Source organism: Solanum pennellii, chromosome 1 (assembly GCF_001406875.1).
Source record: "Solanum pennellii chromosome 1, SPENNV200".
Classification (NCBI taxonomy): Eukaryota; Viridiplantae; Streptophyta; class Magnoliopsida; order Solanales; family Solanaceae; genus Solanum; species Solanum pennellii.
The window spans coordinates 36,664,387-36,670,386 of NC_028637.1; the positions used below are offsets into that span (position 1 = coordinate 36,664,387).

At 31.8% G+C, this 6,000-nt stretch overlaps 1 pseudogene; it reads left to right on the plus strand.

Moving 5' to 3' along the window:
• The first annotated feature begins 2,277 nt into the window (after positions 1–2,277).
• LOC114075097 lies at positions 2,278–3,116 on the plus strand (annotated as a pseudogene).
• Positions 3,117–6,000: the final 2,884 nt, after the last annotated feature.

A 6,000-nucleotide genomic window follows, 5' to 3' on the forward strand; every position in this document is an offset into this window, starting at 1 on the left:
ATAAACCATTAATTATTTATATTAACTCAATTACATGAAATAGGAAATTCATACTAACTCAAGCATATAAGAAGTGTTTTGTAAAGTTTTATACAAGATTAGGTGGGAAGCAACGAACCAAACACTTGATAAAAAATAATTTCTACATTATTAAATTATGCATTACTAATCATTGCATTACTAATCCCTACATTATGTATCTTTTTACCAACAACCCCCTTAATTTTATATTCAATGTGCATACTGCTACTAATCTTTAGAAACTCATAATACAATCAAAATGCATTATAAGTTGTTATTTTTTTTTAACTCTTTAATATACTAAATTTATTTCATTTTATGTGAATCTATACAACTTGATACAAAATTTTAAAAAAAAAGATTTTGTTTTGTTGGAACTTGTGGTTATATGCATGTCATAATATCTGTGAAATTACAAAATTACTAAATTTGTGATCTTAAATATGTTATGTTTTAACATTCTCTATTTGATTACTTTAACACTTCCTTAAACATGGTGTTAGAATTGACTAGACTTTTGCTGATTCTCAATTTTCTTTAATACGGTATCTGGTATAAATTAATTTGTACTACTTGGACGACCATGCCACTTTAGTGTGTTGTGTGTCGCTCCATCAGTTTTCACAAAAATTATACTCTATTCATTTTAAATTATGTGAACTTATGCAACTTTTTTAACAAAAAAGGAGTTACTCTTACCACTTTTAATCTTAAATATGTTGTGATATAATTATGAGACTATAGACTTTTAAAACTTGTTATATCTTAAATATATTATATAATATTTGTCTGGTTACTAAAAGTTTGATGTTGAGAATCAATAAGTAGTTTTATTTAAGTTATCTTCAAACTGGAAAAGGACCTTTTCTTAAAAAAATGACTTGTAAATGGTTTCCCGCTTATTAAGTTATTAGTTTTGTATTGATTAGTGTAAATATTTTCTTTGCAGGTGAATTTGCAGAATCACATTTGCAGGATTAATGAAAAACTCAAACGTAGATGCACAAAATATAGGAGTTGAAGTTTCCTTAGAGAAAGTGGCGTTGATGGAACTGCTTCCGATAAGGTGCAAAAAATTCTAAAGACCCCTACATAAGTAAGAAGTTTCAGTCACTTGATGATTCCTTTAAGTTTTATCTTGACTATGCTCTTCGTAGTGGTTTTAGTGTGCATCGTGGTCGTATGACTAAATCAAGAAAAGATAAATTAATAATTGGTCAAGAGTTTGTCTGTTCAAAGCAAGGGTTTCGTTCAAAGAAAAATTTAGAAAGTGATAAAACACAAGACGAAACCAGAGAGGGATGCAAAGCGTTGTTATATATTATAGAAGAAAGGAGAAGATAAATGGGTTGTTTGTAGGCTTGTTGCTGAGCACAATCATGAACTTGCATCTCCAAATAGTCAAAAAATCTTACGGTCAAAAAGGAAAAAAACTAAAGCCCAAAAAAACCTTATTGATTTTCTGGATAACTCTGGAGTCCGTCCAAGTAAAGTAGCGTCAGTATTGATAAATCAAGCTGGGGGTGTTGACAAAATGAATTTAACAGGTCAAGCTATTCAGAATTATTTGCAAACGAGAAGACAAAAGGATCTCGAAAAAGGAGATGCACAATTAATGCTACAATATTTTCAAAGGCGTCAATCTGAAAATCTAGGTTTCTTTTATGCAATACAAATGGATATAGATGGTCGTTAAGCTAATTGTTTTTGAGTTGATGCTAGATCTAGGATTGCCTATAAGAATTTTGGAGAAGTAGTGGTTTTTGATCCAACATATCTGACAAATAAATATAAGATGCCTTTTGTTCCATTTACAGGAGTTAAAATCATCATTAATCTATTTTATTTGGTTGTTCTCTACTTTAGGATGAAACTCAAGACACTTTCGAGTGGTTATTACGTACTTGGCAAGAGGCAATGTTTGGAGTTGCACCTCATACAATCATAACAGATTAGGATTCTTCCATAACAAATGCAGTCGCAATCGTATTTCCGAACAGTAAACATCACTTTTGTATGTGGCACATAACAAAGAAGATTCCAGAATATCTAATTCATGTTTGCCATCAATATGATGATTTCAGTAGAAAATTTAGTTGGTGTATTCATGGTACGACCAATCCTGAGGAGCATGATACAATGTGGATCGAAGTAATGAAAATGTATAATTTAGAAGAAAATAGTTGGTTGCAAAGAATATATGCAATTCGTAAAAAATGGATAACAGCGTATGTGCGTACTACATTTTGTGCAGGCATGTCAACAAGTCAAAGAAGTGAGAGTATGAACAAATTTTTTAAAGATTATCTGAATTCTAGTACTCCAATGAGTGTATTTGTGGTACAATATGATAAGGCTATTGACGCTAGATACGATTAAGTAAGGGAGAAGGATTACAAGACAAAATATTCAAGACCTATCTTGAAAACTTTGTATCCTATGGAGGATGAAACAACGAAGAAATATACAAGAAAAATATTTCAAATTTTTCAAGAAGAACTTATTCAGTCTCAAAAGTTTATCTCTGAGAAAATTGAGGTTAAGGATGGAGCAAACATCTATAAAGTGCATCAACTTCAAAGACAAAAGCCGGTATATATAGTTAGTCTAGATGTCTCATCGAGAAAAGCTTTTGTTCGTGTCACAAGTTTGAGTTTATGGTAGTTCTGTGTAGACATGTACTAATGGTATTTATAAAAAGACATTCACTCGCTTCCGACATATTATTTATTAGATCGATGGACAAAAATGCTACCAAAGAAAAACTGAATGATTCTCCAACTATAACACAAAATTTGAAACCTTCTACTTTGTGGTTTAATAACATTATGATGCATTCAATTGGCTTATCTGAACGAGCTAGAAAGTCAGAAAAGCATTATCAATTTGAACATCAAAGGTTATTACAATTGTGTGGAGAGCTTGACGAACTTCCTTATGAATCCGAGGAAGATTGTGTATCAGGTGGTAAAGTTAGTGAGAAATATTGCAAAGTAAATTTATGTGAACAAATTCAAGATATAACTTTGCTTGATCCTCCAGAAGCAGCAACTAAAGGACGTCCGAGAATCTTTGAGAATGAAAGGTTCTCTTGAAATTACTTAGAAGACCAAAAGAGTTGCTCCTCCAAAAATAAAAAAAAATCTTCTGAAAAGCAAAAAAAGCAAACGAGAAGTATTAAACTTAATAAAAAGGGAACAAGGTAATTTTATTTTACATAAATGCATATTATCTCAACTGGAATTGCTTATTTAATAAATTCTAAATTTCATGTGCAGTACAAACTCTAATGCTTATTCAGAATTCTATCAAGAATATGTTGAGAATATTTGTTATCCTTATGTCACCTCATTTACGGTAAAGAACTGTTCTTCCTTTGATCGTACTGTTTATATATGTTGTTTACATGTTAAGGTGCTTGTTGATTAATTATTATTCTTATTTTAGGATTTGCTCAAAGCGACTTCAACTCCAATCCAACAACACCGTCCTACCTAGTTCAGGATGTTAATGTGGGTGCTTGTACCAGTATCATGCAAATCAAACTCGGATACTGTCCTGAATTAGCATTCACATGCTCTCTTTCTGTTATAAATTACTTTTAGGGGATTTGTGCACTCCATCGTCCTTAAATAACGATGAGAAACAAACCAAGTTGATGTCCCATGCTTTGAGTACTTGTTGAAAATGATATATGTAACTCATACTTTTGTTTTGTTTTTTCTCCCTTATTGAGATTGTGGAAAGAAGCGGCGTGTTGGCCTGTTACACTATTTTTGGAATAAGTAATGGAATGATGTTCATTATTTTTTACTTGTTTTGAATCTTTCCTTTAGTAACAGATTTCAATTGATTGATGTCTTCTTAGTTCACTTTCTTTGTTTATAATAAAAACATATATAATTTGTTTAGACTTTAATGAATTCCTTGGCTAACTTTAGTAGGTTTATAAAACATGTTTCAACTTAGTGGCGAAAGTACTATTTTTAGTAAGGGTTTCAAAAATTTTTAGAAGTGAACTCACAAACTAAACGAAAGGGGTTAGACATCTACTATATATACATAAAAAAATAATTTTAAATAAAAATTATAATATTTCCACCGAAGGAGGTTGAACCCCCTGTTGGCTTCACCCCTGTTTCTATTGATGTTGGAATCTTAAATTTAGTGTATCAGTATCACTTAGTCTTTCACTATCCCTGAAGTCAAATCTTTGTTGAGTAGTTTAAAAGAGGTTTGCGCTGAAAGTGCATTAGTTAGTAATAACATAAATGATTATGTAATAAGGAATGATATTTGCAATAAGTTCTCCTCTCTATTGAGTTCCATCAAGTGCTGGCACTTTTGCTATATAATCGACTGGAGCACTTGAAACTCTCGTATTCGAAACGTAAACAAGGCAAGCTGGTACAAGACTTATAATGTTCCTTCCGGTATATATGTAAACACCTATGATAACACTAGATGTTAAGTTTTTTCTTTTTTCCTTCTTCCTAACCTGCTGATTATAGCATCAGGAGTCTGAGATTTGTCTTCATTTCTACATTTCAAAGATAGCAACACAAGAGATACATGTCTAGCTCATAAATGAATCCAATAAGTTTTTATTGATAATAGTACCAAGATGGAGTTGTATTACAATATATACTTGATTGTGACAACTCCAACAGAACTTTCATTTCATACAATAGCACAAATTTGAATACAATTATATTTTAAAGCATAAAGCGTCTCATTTTGCTCTTCGAAACATCTTCCATTTTGTTTAGCCGATGAGTATGGTTCAGGAGAGATCCAATTGACTATGGATCCTAACATTGAGGAATCAATGATTGTAGTATTGTTCAAAGAGTTTTTTCCTGAGCAAATTTTCACCTGACCACCTATTCTCATGAAAAGTTTAGTCACTTCACTTGTATTGATAACCAATATCACGGATGCGTCATTGTTGAGACAAAAGCTAGTTCCCTGAAGATAACAGAAGAGGTTCAAAGGCAATTATCATTGACGAGGCCAATAAGGATACATTGGACGTGCTACCCAAATACATATGCATGAGTTTCAAAACGCCTAGCAGAATGTCATTGTCTAATGGTAGATCCAACTATAGAATGTGATTATTTGATGAAGAAAACATTTCGTCAAATTCACAACCGACTAAATCAGATACAGATGCAGCACCAAGATGTCATATCGTTGAGCTTGAAAATAGTAGCAAGTGTAGAGAAGTTTCTATTGACTGCATGCCAACTCAACAAGGCGTTGATGCTTTAGAGTGTCTTTTGGCGTTTTTGCACGACTGCTTAAGTCAATGAGCTTGCTGGTGTGAAGAAGCATGCTCCATAAACTGCCAACCTACCAGAAAGCAAATTCGGTTGACTGCTTTCGTAACAATCTAAAGAGAAATAACAAAATAGGATCATTATCTCCTTCATAACAATTAAAAATTAATCAAAGTATCTTTAGTAGTTCGCCTATGATTAATCTGCCCAAAAGGAATTTAGGTTAATGTTTCTCCTAAAACTGAAAATAATTGAAAAAAATTACAGTTCTGTTTTCTCTTCCCACCCAAGGAAAACCAACCCCAACATGGTTTTGACACTCAAGCGATCCACCCTGTTAAAGAAGATCGATGCAAAGGTTAAATTTCATCACATTTATCTAACCAACTAGCACTATTTGATCTACAAAAATTCAACATATATATGATATGGTATGGTACGGAGAACACCATTATCTATAGTAAGATTCAATGAGTTGTAAGCAGTGAAATCCTATTAGAGAATTGATTGTGAAACAAAATTAGATACAATACACATAATCACATTAAAAGTATACCTAAAATTTAATTATCATTGAAGAGAGTAGTAACATTGTGAATAGATCTGCAGTGCTCACTTGAGCATGTGAAAAACATACAATAAAGCATAACTCAAACATAAATTGTAATTAACTTTGAAAAAAATAATTTAATTAATG